Below are 15,808 nucleotides of genomic sequence, written 5' to 3'. Positions count from 1 at the left end.
AAATGAGAACTAAACAAATGATTTACTTGTCCAACAGAGCCAAGTGGACATTTTGCTAGTTTACATCAGGCTATTTAAAATGTAGCACTATGCACAATATTTGTAACAATCAGCATCAAGTTGGAAGATGAGAAATGCAAGAGAAGGTCCTGTCCTGTAATGAATGTCTATCTGGGGATGAAAATGGATTTAGGGCCATGCTTTTCAGTTTACTGTCACTGGAAACAATCAGAGACACCCCTTTTTGCAGGCACAAAGCGCGATACAGGGTGAGTGAAACGGTTGGGTTTGTGGTGAGTGATGGAACATTCTAGAGAGCTCGGGAATGGCCTCTCTGCAAGTGGAACCACCTGTTTGCAGATTTCACTTTACTGTAACGTTGATCATTGTTTAGTGCTTTGCTCCTTTCACAATGCATAGAAATATCATAGAATCCTTTCACTCAGCATCGCAGTTCATTCCAACTGTCATTTGCATTTAAATTAATGAAACATTGAAGCAAAACCCCACCGAATGACAGGTGAAAAAGATAAATAAGCAGCACATACAGGGACTCTGTGTTTTTGGTATATGGTGACCAAGATACATGTATTGTAGAAGTATTGAAAAAAATTCTGCTTGGCCATCTCTCCCTTCTTCTCGCTGAATATGTTGTCATTTGATTTTTTGAGAAATCACTGGCCTGGCTTTCTCTAATCGCGGCCTAGAAAAGAGGCTCTGGTTTCTGTATTTTTGATCATATACGACTGTGTTCCCGTTAAGTATGCTCATATTTTTTACAACAAAAAAAGCAGTATTTCTGGGACATATGTGGGACATATTCACAAGAACATAAGGGTTAGTGTTCAGGTTTATTCCTAGTGATTCTTTTTACCCACAGATTCCTCATTTGTGAAATAGCTCCATGTGCCGACTGGATCCAGAAAACCTTTGAAAAGCCACTATCGGGCATATGTGCAGTTATATGGCCAGCTCAGTCATGGTGTCCTGGCCATTGGAGTTGCATTAGATGCACCTAGCAGGATGGGGGCAGAGGAGGGGAGATGTGCATGTACACACACACACGCACGCACGCCCACACGCACACACACTTTTTATAGAATGATGGTCATCAACCTACAGTTAAGGAAAATCCTTAATCCATTGACTTTCTTAAAATCCTATGGCTAATCACATTTGACCGATCAGTGTTAAAACTGCCAAACAATTTGGTTACCTCAAAAGCAAAAAAAGCACAGTTTGGTGAAAGTAGTCCAATGATTAAAAATGTTAACACACCAAATAAAGCTCAGTTTCTGCACTGGTTTTCCAAAAGGCAACAATTCACAATTTGTACTCATGCCCACAGTCCAAATAGCCTTACATGTTTTTGCCAAGTTTTTTTTTATGAGTGGGGGAAAGCGCGGGACGTGCTACAATTTTTACTTTGTTTGAAATCTGTCCAGGGTTTTGTTTTTATACCAGGTAGCTCCATGACACCAAAAACGTGTATATTTCTCAAATGATAAATTGCGGGAGCAGAAGCTTTGTAAAAAGTAAAATATCTCCATCTTGCTTCAGGGTTTTGCCTTTGGGAAGGGTTCATATTTATATTCATTCATTTTTTGTAAAAATAAATACTTTTGGCGACTGAGGGAGGGCCAGCATACAGCTCTCTTTTGTGGGAGACCTGTATTTCCTCATGCCACCAAGATGCAAGGAAGCTCCATGAGCCGTGAGGACATGGATGTCTTCAGCCCAGTAAAGTATCTGAAGTATGCAAAGGACTTCCACCTGGGGGCCTTTGGTGAAGCACCTTTACCAGTCTGAGGACAGTAGAAGAGTGCCACATCCGGATGGCCAGGATTGTGGAAACAGGCCTGGGTTGAGGTATAAGAGAAGTTCCATGGACTTGGAGCTGCTGTTCTCATGTGTCAGTGAGGTCTGCCAAAAAGTGTGCAAATGTATGTTGCTAGAGTGTGTGTGTATTGCGCTTTTGAGCACCAGTGACCCTGCAGACATGTATTGTGGGTGAGCACCAGAGTCAGAAAAGTGATAGTGGCGCTTGTGGCGGGTCAGAAGGACAGACTTTTATCTTCCATTATAGGACTTTCATTGAACAATATGAAGCGAGGTAAACTCTGCCTGAACTATGGGTTTTCCCTACTGTGAGACAGACATGGTATCAAGGGAGACAGACTCAAAGATAATAATTTCAAAACCTTTATTTACTAAAGTTCCTGGGTTGGTGTAATGCCTATCTGGCCCTAACACTAAAGGGATGGTTCCCTTAGCTGATGTTTCTAAGGGCTGTCAAAGTCTGGAAGTCCACAATACAAATCTGTCTAAATCTATGCTTGCCCTCACTCTTTGATAAAAATCTGTTGGAGTCTGTCAAAAGTCAAAAGTGATGATTCAACAAAAATAAGAAAACCCGGATTGGTTTCAGATGATCTTTTCACCAGCTGTAAATTGGTCAGCTTCAGAAGAAGAATGGGTCTCAATCAAAAGGGACTGTTTATAGGACCTTCATAGTTCAAACAATGTCAATGGGCCTCATTACGAGTTTGGAGGTAGCCATGCCGCTATTTGCGGCATAGCTGCCTCCAAACTCGGGTCCGGGTTCCTTGAATGAGGAATTACCGGGCCATTCCAACCTTGGAGGATGCGGTAATTCCTCATTCAATTTACCAATCCCCATTCCGATTCGAGCCCCCCATAGGTCTCAGTGGGAATGGGGAGGGAGCTAACAACGGGCCCATTAATAACGGACCCGTTATTAGCTCCCTGGTCCTTTAGCGGTTCCCACTAAGGGCGCCTGGTAAAACCAGCCGCCCTTAGCGGGACCCGCTAAAGGACCTCGTAATGCGGCAGTAATGGGTTAACGGCACCGGCACCCTTACCGGCGCCGTTAACTCCTTACCGCCAACCTCGGAATGAGGCCCAATGCCTAATGCCCTGGGGGTTCCCTTCCATAGCTTCAGTTCCTCTAGGTTCAAACATAGCAACAAAAAATATAGTTCCTTTTTTAAGCGTCTCAGGGTTCCCTTCCCAAGCTTCAATTCCTTCAGTAACACAAAACAATCAAAATTACACTTTGATTGACACTTCAGTGTTCCCTTCCCCCAAGCTTGGGCCTTTCTTTGTCAGACACAAATCCAATTCTTGGGCCTCTCAGGTTTCCCTTCTCCAAGCTCAGGCCCCTCTTGGGTTTCAAAACACTAGTTCAGTGTGTCAGAATGTATCTTTCTTTCATATACAGTTCTTTCAAGGGGTAGCATCAGAGACTTTAGAAAACGCCAGGTTCTTTGTTCCACCTAAGCGCGACCACTTCAAGCTTAAACCCCTCTCTTATTTACTGCTCTTAATCCTTTACCTTCATGGGCTTTCTGCACCCCTTTGTGTTCCCCTCTGTTTTCTTGACTTCTTTCTTGTGCCCACTGTTAGGGAGAAAAATCCTCTCACCTTAGAGACCACCAGCTCTTTTGCTGGATTTAGGATAATTGATATTACTGGGACGAGTATGAGTGACCCAATAATGATGATCACTTTTCTTCAATACTTGAGTATGTTTCTTACGCTCATATTCGGTATCCCTCCCGGGTCTCCCGTCTTTCCAGTTATTGGCGTTAGCGTTACCGGGCCTGCAATCAGGATGTGATCCTTCTGTTTGTCAGGTCCTCTTCTTCGTTTTTCATCTCGTCTTCACTCTGTCCGCTCCATGGGGGTGTGCTGACCTTCTTTTTCACCTAGACAGAGAAACTCCTCAGGAGTGAGTTCTCTCCTTGGGTTAGTGGGAACAACTAGCCCCGAGATGAACTCCACTGCTGTGCCTCTCTGTTGCTGAAGAAGCCCAATGCCTGGGGTCGAGCGACCATAATCGAGTGCAACGTCTGCTGTGGAACGAATCCGGCTAAATGCTCCAGGAGCCTCCTAAGGACGCTCCAGAAGCATGACCTCTAAATCCAGAGCCCCTCACCAGAGTGCAGGACCGAGGGAGCACAGAAAGTCCAACGGTGTCCATCGATCCGCATCAGTGCTGTTTACTAAGCACTGAACCTGTGAAGTGCCGCTGAAACGAAAAGAACCTGTAGGTGCCGACGACCTTCCCGAGTACTGCCACAGGAGCCCTCCAGACGTCCTCCCTCTTTTCCCCACGACTGAAGCCCAGGAACCAGGGTCTGCTTGGCTGTAGCAAGACAGAATCCAGCTGGACCCCTTTTCCTCTAAACCGAGGTACTGTTTGGTTTTGGGGGTTCTTACTTTCTTGCCTTAAGTCGTGCTGTGCACCTACTTACTTTCTGAGTTGATTTCAACTCCCTTTTCACAGGCTTAACAGTTTGTGGCCCTGCAAGTAATTTTTCTGAACTCTCTAACGTGTGCAAGACTTTTATCCAAGAAGTGCATCAGATCCATAGACTGTGTTCAAATGACTGGCTGTCCTGGCTCCCTAAAGGCACTCTTCTTAATCCATTGACTTTGATATTGCTTGTCCCTCATAGGTTGTGGCTTGTTAAACACTGTTACTGCTGTGAAAGGCTTATCTAGACTTCATTGGAGGATTCAGTTGTCCTCACATATTCTGAGAATCTGTTCTAACCTTTTTGCTTCCCTTAACCTTTCCTTTCTGCAACTCCGAATCTGCAAAGTATGCTAGTGTAATATATAAATAGAAATACTACCCTTGTGATTTAAGTCACCTCTGGGTGTAGGAGAAGTGTATGAAGCATATCCAAAGATTATCCACTGGCTTGTTTGATTCTGAAAAGTAATTTCATAGTTTATTCGTATTGTTACAATCGTTTACCTTTTAAAGTATGCTTATTTAAAACTTTCATTAAATAAATAACTATTTATAACGGAAACCTTGGGTGTAAGTGTTACTTGTCTACTTGTTTTTACGGATTTCAATTGTACAGCTCTACAGCTCACATTTACCCCTCTTGAGATAGGCCTTGCTGCTCAGTCACACTACCAATGTGTAGTATAGACCTATACCAAAAGGTGGGTTACCTAATACCAAGCAGATATATCTTGTGTAGTCTCACACAGTGTGACTGCACCTTTTCTTACCTAACACCCACTGGCATCTATATTTCCTCATCCTGCACACTTGCACCTTCTTTGTCCTTTTTTGCTCTCTGTCACCTTTTCCAGCTTTCCCGTGAACACTTTAACTCTGCCAGATCGCTTGCACCGTTTTCTCACGTTTCAGGTCGCTTGAGCCCTCTTTATTACAGTTGTTTCACTTCGCGCCCCTTGATTTCTCTGCTTTTCTTGCTTTCTCTTACTTTCTCCTGATCTGTCTCTTCTTTCAATCTATATTACTTTGCTAGTTTTTTTTCACTTTCTTTCCTCTATTCCACTCTGTGCTGCTTTATGCATTCCTTTCACCCGCTGCGCTTCAGTCAGCCGCATGCTCCAGAGTGTCTCTCTCTTACTTTCACGAGACTCACCGGGGCAACAGCGCGGTGACATGCGGTCCCTTCTGTTTGGGCGGGCCTGAGGTCAGGGTCTCACCACCTGCCCCTCAGACACCCTTCGGGATGGCACATGTTCCAAGGGAAAGAGCAATGTTCTGACCGCCAATAGCAGCCTACAGGGTGCTTTGCTCTGGCTCTCTGGAGACACGCCTCCCTAACCACGCTGCAGCCCCTCACAAACGCCGGGCCAGCGTCTCGGCACGCCATTCTCCTCTGGGCAATCGATCCTGCTGCTCTTTGCTCCTTGGCTTCTCTGGTCCAAACAACATCCCTAGATTGCTCTTTCACCAGTGTAGAACCACACCTTTTATAGTTGACAAAGCAGTCAAGGGGAGTCAGGTGTGAGTAATAATTGGTATATGTCTGAATCTATCAATGGGACAACTTAAGTTCTCCCAATATTGGTTGGGAATGGGGAAGCGGTGATGGAAGGGTTTTGGAGGATAGATCTCTTTTCCCCTATTCTATCAGGAAATCGACAGTGGACATAGGGAAATCCTTTAGCCTGGGTTTTCCTTAAGGGGATGATTGCCCCCTATCATGTTCCTGATGGATTATATAAGCTTGGATCTTGATGGTGTTCCCTGTGGTTTAAATTGGTAGTGGTTGAAAGGACATAGACTCCTGACTAGGTTTTAGTTGGCGTCTCTTTCTTCCCACCATGGGCAATTAATGACTGGATGTGATTTATGGAAAATGAGACCTGGATTAAGGTGACAGGAATCAACATATCCTGTGAAGGCATCCTGGAATTTCTCCTCCTCTTGCATCTCCCCGTCGGAATACTGCGTCTTGCCCGGGACATTCCCACATAGCGACCCTGGATTCCCCTTCCCAGGTGATCCTCCCTCGCTCTTGAGGATCTAAGAGCGATGGCCCTCCCAGGCCACCTAAATAGAGGACTCTCAGGGTCTTAATGGGAGAATCCCCCTAGGTTTCTCACACTACCTAACACAAACTAACTAGGGTGCTCATCAGTGAGTCCAAAATTAAGATCTGCCCAAAGCTACTCTATTCTGTCCCTACCACTACCAAAATAAACGAAGGCATAGGAGAATGACTCCCTTCTCCAGTCGTCTGCTTTTCAGCACAGCCGCTTTCCTAACTTATTCATAGGTAGTTCTTGGCAGCTACTTTAACCAGTTCATACAGTTCAGAAATAGGGTTCTTCAGTTTCTCTAGCGTGTCCTTGACACCTTGCTTTCCCCTTCTGAAGATATTCTTCACTCTCTTTGTTCATTACAATTGTTGATTTTTGTTCTCTACACAATGTCCACTCTTTTCCTGGGCTGGGCCAGCTAGAAAGACTGTCAAAATAATTCTCCCTTTCCTCATTCATTTGACTGTTACTGGGACGAGTATGAAGGTTCCAATAACTATTCTCACTTCTCTTCACTTCTTTTGGTCTCACTGGGATGAGTATGAATGTTTCAGTAATGCTTCTCTTGTTTTAACTTCTTTATTCTTACTGGGATGAGTTTGAAGGTACCAGTAATGATTCTCTTGGTTCTTTACTGTTATCTCCTTATTGGTACAAGTGTCAGGGTTCTAATAATAAATTGGTGCTCTCCTTTATCGTCTTTACTGAGACGAGTATGAATGTATCAGCAATGTGAATCGCTGTTCTTCAATAATTGATATTACTGGGACGAGTATGAGTGACCCAATAATGATGATCACTTTTCTTCAATACTTGAGTATGTTTCTTACGCTCATATTCGGTATCCCTCCCGGGTCGCCCGTCTTTCCAGTTATTGGCGTTAGCGTTACCGGGCCTGCAATCAGGATGGGATCCTTCTGTTTGTCAGGTCCGCTTCTTCGTTTTTCGTCTCGTCTTCACTCTGCCCGCTCCATGGGGCTTCCATGTAAATGGATTTGGCATTGTTAATGGATTCCTAGTTTACCGGTCTTCAGTCACTCAACCTTTCTCTCACGTCCTGCTCTGTGGCCCTTCTGTCAGTAGCTCAACATCGACTCTTTCTCGTATTCAGAAATGTGTATTACCCGGTCCCACACGCCAGCTTCTTTTTCCTATCTGAAGCCGTCTGTCTCCATCTTGTTTAACTTCGTCCTCGCAGCAGATTCAAATCTCCTCGGCTTCTCTCTCTTCCTCTGTGGCCACTCCATGCTGTGAATGGGTCTGTGGCCTCGTTGTTGCTGTTTGCCTCAGCAGTCAACCGACTCTCAGTTACGCCACCTCTTAGGACTCAGTAACTTGTCTGAGGTTTCCTTCCTTCAGCTCTTCTCGCTCTAGACTTCTCTCGTGTCTCCTTTACTCGTCGGGTTTCTTCCAAGCTTGGAAGCTGCGTGTCCTGGTCTTGCTCCACTCTCCTCGCACAGCTAATTAGAAACTCCCGATCTTCCCTCTCACAGGATTCCTCCCCCTCCATTTGAGGCGTTGCTGAGTCTTCTCCGGTGGAGCGTCAACATCCGTTTTCTCTGTTGTGTACTGTGCATTACTCTGCAATCTTCTTCTTCTCAGTATTGCATTCATATTCTTTCCCATGTTGATTTAAGGTTTCTAGACCACAGTAACAAACATTAACTTGTTTGTCAAATCCTCTTTGGATAGAAGCCGTTGGTTGTGGGTTGTGGGTGAGTAATTTAGGAAGTTCCTCAAAGGCTCCCCCCTGGGGAGAAGTGACGAAACCCTGTGATTCGTCATAGACTGCTGACATATTTTGAGGCCCTCAGCATCATGAACGAGATTTAAATTGGCAATGAGGAGTGTCATCTTACATAGGGATACTGCAGCATGGACACGCTTCCATGGAGTGCGTTATGCAGAGTTACAGGTCTATATAGATGCAATTAGCATGGACGCGTTTGCTTTTGGATTTAAGGTAGTTATCTGGTGGGGATGTGCAGTGTCGAGGGAGGATGGTGTCTCTGGATGTAGAGAGACATAACTGAAAGTGGGGGCTGCACATTTCTGCACATATTTCCAGGTCATTATGCATTCAAGTTGTGGTGATTATGAAAATTTAATCTTTCAGGTAAGTCACGGACTACATATATCCGTAAGCTATGGCACTGTTTCTGACTTTTCTAATTAGGGGGTATACTTTCTAGGAGTTTTAATTAGTACAGGGATAGCCATTAGCCTAGGTCTATACAGCACCTCTACCCAATTTGTCCATTGGAGAGTGTGAGGGTGGTAAGAACTCCTCCTTGCACCATTCTGTTCATCTGGTTTATAGTACACTCTCTATAGTTATTTCTCTTGCACCTGCATCGGAATGTGAACCAACCCAAGAATGTAAGGTAAGGTGAAAATATATAACTCTAAACCCCCCTTTGTGTGTCTTAAATGTACACTGTGGCCTCACAGATGCCCTTACTGATCAAATTAAAATGAAAAGAAAACTGTAGAAGAGGCGGTGGGAGATAAAGCATAACAAAATTCCTTGAAATTCAGGGAAATTACTATGCTGTAAAGACTTAGTTGAATCAGTTCAACACAACAAAACCCTTTAGATGAAGACAATGTTGTTAAGCTGCTGGATTAATGCAACACAATGAAAGAATTTCAGCAATTGAAAGCTATGCCGTTTTAACTCTCAGCCTCCAGTTGCACAGCCCATGAGCACACTGATAGCATTCCAGATAACATCACTTATGAGACCATCAATGTCATCACTGGAAAGTGCATGTTGGTATGAGAAATTCATGTGCTTTATTTCAAAACATAGGTGGAACCGTTATTGTATCCTGCAGCCTTTCACCAAATAATCCAGATGTAAAACCAGGCAGCAATGGTAGAGACAGTTTATTTTCTATACCGCTATGCAGAAATGTGTCGGTACCCATCCCAAAATTGTGGCCACATGCACACAAACCTCAGTGTTCTGTATGGTTATAAAGAAAGTTAAGATTATACATTTAGTAGGTTACTTTAACAATGAACTTCCTAATGGCACATCTTCTGTCCTTGGAGAGCATGGCTTTACAGCATCATTCAAGACCTGTGCAATTCTGCTCGGCTGACCCACATTATAGACTACCCCTGAAGCAGATCTTTCCATAGCACATAATGTTGCCTGAATCAGCAACTAGAACATGTGCGATTTTGTATTCCAGTTTTCAAGCAGTAAAGAGAAATTACTTGTGTTTTATTTCTCCAATCCTCATATTTCCTTACAAAATCCACCCAGGTCTCATTTGCTCCCCCTGCAGCTATCTAAGCAACTTTATTTGTGTACCATTGCATGTATAAAATGGACAAGATACCAAGAGAAGCAGAATATAACAGCATTACATGCACTCAGTTTTCATAAAATTCTCAATTTTGCTCTTCATGATGTCATCATCTTTGTGCTTATCCTTCGGATCTATGTATTTATGATCTATGGTGTTTACTATAAGTGCCATTAAGTGTTTATTGCAAATACAAATAGACTTCTCAAAACAGTTTCTAAACTGCACCAGTGACCGAATGATGAGCCAAAGACTACAACTACAATAGTTCAGCCATAGAAATGAGAAAGAATCTGATGTCAAATTCACAATTTTACTTGGGGTATACACCACTGTAGTTTCGAAAAAAGGAGTACCATTTGGTACAATACCTTTAGAAACCTCCGCCCAACAGACTCACACAGTGACATTTAAATAATTGCCAATTTATACTTTTCCACACTTTATGGCTGAGAGAACCCCTCCAGATCCAAAGTTCAATCTGTGCCTCATCCAATCCACAGGTCTGGTTTCATCTCAGTTACACATCGCATTGCAATTCATGTCAGCTGGAATTGATATCTCCCAAATATCTTTATGTACTGTGGACCACACAGTCCCAGACACAACTTCCCCAGATTCCTTGGGTCAACCGAAATGTTGGAGACCATATTCCTCAGACACAACCATAACAGTGCCAGCATGCAAACTTCCACATATGTGTCTATGGCCACAGTCTTGCTGGGACTTCTGCGTCATCTCATTGCTTCTGGCCAGGACTGGTGAATGATATCATCACAGATCGATCACAGCTGATCGTTTAAGTAGTCTTGCACCTCGTCACATAAGATGTCCCATTCAATCTTCTTACCTGCATCTGTGATGTTGGAAATAAGACTCGGTACCATTTTTTGTGTGATAGTGCTCAGGTCTTCAATCACTCTAATTTTGCCTAAACTTGTATCTGTATTTGTGCATTGCGATCTGGTTACTAACCCAAATATTTTCACCAGCTCCCCTAACTGTGGTTTTAATTTCTTTTATATATCTCCTGGCCTCTCCGGTCCCATCTTCTTTCATTCAGAATGTCCTTCTGCTGAGCTAGTCTTATTGCTGCCAAGACATTTGTGGTTGTAATGCTTTAATACAGCTCACCTCCAAAAAGTTTGTTGATCCACACCAGGTCTTTGCTGATTTTTCTTTTGCCATTTGTCATCCATTGTGCGGTTATGCAGTGCATTTGTCTTCCTGTATCCACAAACTTAATGTATTTTAGGATTGTATTCGGTTAAATTTGTTCTTGGAGTTGGTGCAGGCACATTGATTTATTAAACCTGCTTAGGCTTGTCACTGGGTTTGCCTTCAATTTTTGGAACAGGCTTTATGTTTAACTGTTCAAATCAGTTGCTGTTTTAGCAAGCGCTTTGTGCTCCCAGTCCTCTGGCCCGTTCTAGCAAAGCTTTGCATGCAGAAGGTATCTTCCCATATTTGCACTCCTTGGCTCTGGGAATAAATCTGAAATAGTACTCCACCCCACAGTTCCACGAAGCAGTCCCACAGTTACCACTCTACCAAGTGGACCACTTTTTCCACCATTGACAGTTCTTTATTTCCTGTGTAGTCACTTGTTGACACTTTCAGATAGTAAAGTCTCAAAATAACTTTTCTCACCTAAATAAGGAAAATACATTCACTAATTAAGAAACATAACAGTGCTGATCTCACCTGTTTCTTAGTTGATAGGTGCCATAGTGGATTTAAAATGGGAGGCATGTGTCCAGGTCCGAAGATCTTGACAACAGGCTGTTCCAGTAGATAAAATAACCTTGTAGGGGCCTTCTCACGACTATACAGTCTTTTCTTCAACGTCTGTGGTTAGAAATCCAGTTACCTGGCTGAAAGGAGTCACACAGTGCTGTTGGGTTCTTGGGTAGTACCTCTTGAAACTGTTGAGATATGTTCAACAGTTTTCATTAACTGCTTACAGTAATCAAGCACTGCATAGTCCATAAAATGCACACTGTGCTTTGGCTCAGAGGCATGGACAGAGTCCCTGGTAAAAGTATCAGCCTGCCAGCAAGTATCTCATTCAGGATACATTCCATCATTCAAAGGTATTGTGTCCTATCACAGATTCCTCATCTTAGCTATATTACTGCAGCTTCAGGAGGGCTTGCCATGTAACATTGTCTGGATTGTCTGGTCCTCCAAGTGTACACTCCTGGGTGCTGTGTGTGACCAATACGTGCTGTCTGCGTCCATATGTATCTTGCACATGCTTTATGACATCCGGTTCTTTTTATTGCCCGCTTCACAGAACCCCTCATTGTCTCACAGAAAGCTTTCAAAATGTCCACTCCCCAGCCGTCTGGGTTTATGTGCTGTGGAGACTGCAATGCAAAAATGTCCTTACTCCCCACCGTATGTTTGTGGTGTTTAGGCGTCTATCACAATGTTGCAAACTATGGCTCATGCGAGCTAATGACCCCAAAGGAGCTTAAGGTGAAATCATCCAAACTGATGCTTGGACACTCGGCTTCCAAATCCCCAAGCACTACCCCCTCAAAATATTCTTCAGAGAATAGCACCTGGGAAGCTGCTGAAAAGTCCCCACGGAGGTGCTAAAAAGAGAAGCAAAAAGCATTTCAATGGATTTTTTTTCTCCCGCAGATTCCTCAACCTGATAGATGTTCATCTCCAGCTTCGCTGTTCAGAAAACGTTTTGCCAGGGGGCGTAGTGGACCTCGACTCGGCCGTCAATCCGTCTTGTCTCGCTCTTTATCGTCGGCTCCAGAATGATGTCAGCCGTCGTATATATACCACGTCACTGCGCCCCATGAGTCAGTTCCTTTTTTTCTCATGCTTAAACGCTGCATCTGGAAAATGACTCGAGTTTACACAACGTTCTTATCGTACTTTTTGTCAAAAGCCTTGACGCAACGTCAACCCACAGGGTTTTGGGATTCAAACGATACCGCGATTGGGAGGTCAAAATGTCTGACCGACCCTCATGATGTGTCTCTATGGTGCCTGGGTGCTAGTCATGACACAGTGGCCTGCACGTCGTGTGCAAAGATGCAGTTGAAATCCCTGTGGGATATGGCCCGGAAACTGGCTTTTGGCTGACCTGACGCCAAGTCCCTGACGCTGTCACTAGTCTGGTCCTCGGAGACCGAGATGGAGGAGCCCATCCCCATCAAGGGAAACGACTAACATTGTAAGAAGACCAAAACCAAAAAGCGGTCCCATTCCAGGAGCCATTCCTTGTCTTCCTTGCGGAAAAAGAAGCACCACCACCACCACCGTCCAGCTCTTCGTCGGAATGAGGTAAGTCCTCAGCGGGCCGACCACTTTTGACACAAGCGGCTGTAGGTGCGGCTCCGGCCCCCGACCAGCAGGCTTATGCTGCTAAAGCGGCGCTTGGTGCTCCTGACCCCAAGCCAGCCACTCTGTCGTCAGCGTCGAAAACGTCTTCGGATCTTACTCCGGTCAGGCATAAGTCACCAGAAGGTCGATAGCTTCGGTGTCCAAGTCCATCCTGAAGACTCCATCGCTGACAGTCTCTGATGGTTCCTTCGTGCCACTTTCGAGATCGGGGTTCTTCGATTCCATGCACTCCATATTCGAGTCGAGGAACACGAGGACATGGTTGGCCCCATTTACACGAGGCCCAGTGGCGCCAACTATTTCGACGACCAGGCCGATTTATTGGCTTTGGCTCAGGGTTTATTTGATGCCAGTGGTCTGGATACTTCTCCAGACTTGGAGTTACAGCAAAAACAGCCCTACACCCGCACTAGTGTGAAGTTCAGGGAGCTGGTTTGCAGGGTAGTTGACACATTGGGGTTGCAGGTGTCCCCTGTCCCAAAATGCCTTTCAACCCAGCAGACCTTTTAGCCTCCTTATGGCAGCATCCTTGTACCATTCCCCCTGTGAATGCCAATTTCACAAGGAATTATAGGCCGGCAAGAGGAGATCCTTCTTTCCTCACCACACATCCCTCCCTGGAAGGGTTGGTGATTCAGGCTGCCACTGTTTCCACTAGACCCGCGGCATCCACCTTAAATCTGCCTACGGACAGAGAAAGGGAAAAAGTGTGACCCCTGGCCAGAAAGGTTTTCACTTCTGGTAGCATGGCACTCGAGGCCACTAACATGGCGTTTGGTTTTGCCAAATATTGATTTGGCTTATGGAAAGCAGTTGAACAGGTTGCTGAGTACGTCCCTGAGGGTGTCATGCGGGACGGCTTTTTACAGCTGGTGGAGGATGGGAAGGAGGTAACCAAATAGTTGCTGCAGATGGGTCTGGACATAGCAGACTGTGTTGGCAGAGTTATGGGTTCAGCATTTGTGATGAGACGCCAAGCAGATCTTATAACCTCTGGCTTCTCCCTGCATGTCCAAAACAGGTTGCTGAACATGCCTTTTTGAAGGTGACATGCTTTTCGAACAGAAAGCAGATGAATCCTTGGAGGAATTCAGGAAGTCGAAATTGGCTGCTAAATCTTTGGGCCTAGCGGCGCAGCTGGCCAAACCGACCTTCAGCTTCGCCTCCAGAGGCAGAGGCTATAGACGTTATGTGCCCTATGGCAGGAAGGCGCAGCTCCTGCAAACCAGGCAAAAGCAGAGGCGCTTCTCGTGTCCCAGAAGGGGCGTAGGGGCCCCTAGAGGCCAACAAGCAGCAGCAGCCGCAGGTTCACCATCGCTCTCTAAGCCTCTTTGATTTTCCCCTCCCACGATGCACCGGTTGGTGGATGGTTGGCAGGGCATTGGCCCCAGTGGCAGGATATAACTTCCAACGCCTGGGCCCTGCAGTTGATTCAGTGGAGTTATTGTCTGCCTTTCCTAAAGAGGCCGCTGGACTGACCTGCACCCCCCAATCCAACCGGGACAGGATCTCCAGGAAGAACTGAGAGCCCTGTTGTCAAAGGGTGCTGTGGAAGAGATACCACCCGATCAGAGTGGGTCGGGTTGGTATTCCCATTACTTCTTGGTGCCCAAGAAGGGGGGGGTCTCCGTCCCATCCAGGACCTCAGGGCCTTGAACAAGTTCTTGAGGAAGGACACATTCAGGATGGTGACCTTGAAAGAGATTCTCCACACTCTCGAACTCCAGGACTGGCTGGTGTCCATAGACCTACAGGACGCTTATTTCCATGTGCTGATTCACCAAAAACACAGGAAGTTCCTAAGGTTCCTCATTGGCGACAAGCACTATCAATTCAAAGTGCTTCCCTTTGGGTTGACCACCGCGGCGAAGGTCTTCACCAAGCTCATGGCAGTAATTGCGGCTCACCTCAGGAGATGCAGGGGCCATGTATGTCTGTACCTGGAAGGCTGGCTGATCCGAGGGAAGTCGGCGGGGCAAGTCTAGTCTCATCTGGAAGACACTTGCCTACTACTGCACAGGCTGGGCCTTTCCCCCAACTTGAAGAATTCCCATCTGACGCTAGTCCAGTGGCTCCAATTCATTGTAGCAGTCCTAGACACCCAGCTAGGGAAGGCCTTTCCTCCCGAGGAGAGAGTCAGCAACATCGCCCAGATGGTGCAGTTGTTTCAGAACCACCCCACTTTTCCAGCGGCTTCCTTCATCAGCCTATTGGGTCTCATGGCTTCCTGTATTATTCTAGTGCCAGAGGCTAGGCTACGTATGCGATCCCTTCAATGGCTCCTCAGTGACCGGTGGCCTCAGTACCTGGAAGCACTCGCAGATCGCCTTTCGGTGTCCAGCCAGGTAGTCTGAGGACTCGGCGGTGGAATACACGCAGTAATCTGTTGGTGGGGGAACCCTTCTGGCAACCACGGCCCCAGGTCCGAGTTGCATCCCTATAGGGTTGGGGCGCCCACTGTGAGGAATTGCAGATGAGCGGCCTTTGGGCTCCATCAGTAGCCAAGTGGCATATCAACAGGTTGGAGTTGCGGGTCATCGGGCTAGCCCTGGGGGCCTTTGCACCATCTCTCAGAGGGAAGCATGTCTTTGTCCTAACAGACCACACAGTGGCCATGCATTTCCTCTGCAAGCAAGGTGGCCTGCACTCTCGCCCACTCTGCACAGAGGCAATTCAGCTGTGGTTCTGGTTGAGAGAGAACCAGATCTCGGTCTCTGCAGTTCATCTGGCGGGGACAGAGAACACCTTGGCGGATGTTCTGAGCAGGTGGAGCATGGTCTCAC

At 45.8% G+C, this 15,808-nt stretch overlaps 1 protein-coding gene across 3 annotated transcripts in view; it reads left to right on the top strand.

Annotated features, from left to right (window-relative positions):
• Positions 1 to 15,808, top strand: part of DPY19L1 (dpy-19 like C-mannosyltransferase 1) — a 2,006,077-nt gene that overhangs the window by 1,183,333 nt on the left and 806,936 nt on the right. The gene's annotated exons all lie outside the window — the stretch shown is intronic.

This window comes from Ambystoma mexicanum, chromosome 5p, assembly GCF_040938575.1.
Source record: "Ambystoma mexicanum isolate Mex_15411 chromosome 5p, UKY_AmexF1_1, whole genome shotgun sequence".
Taxonomy (NCBI): domain Eukaryota; kingdom Metazoa; phylum Chordata; class Amphibia; order Caudata; family Ambystomatidae; genus Ambystoma; species Ambystoma mexicanum.
Note: the sequence above shows the minus strand (reverse complement) of the source record. Positions and strands in the feature narration are given on the sequence as shown.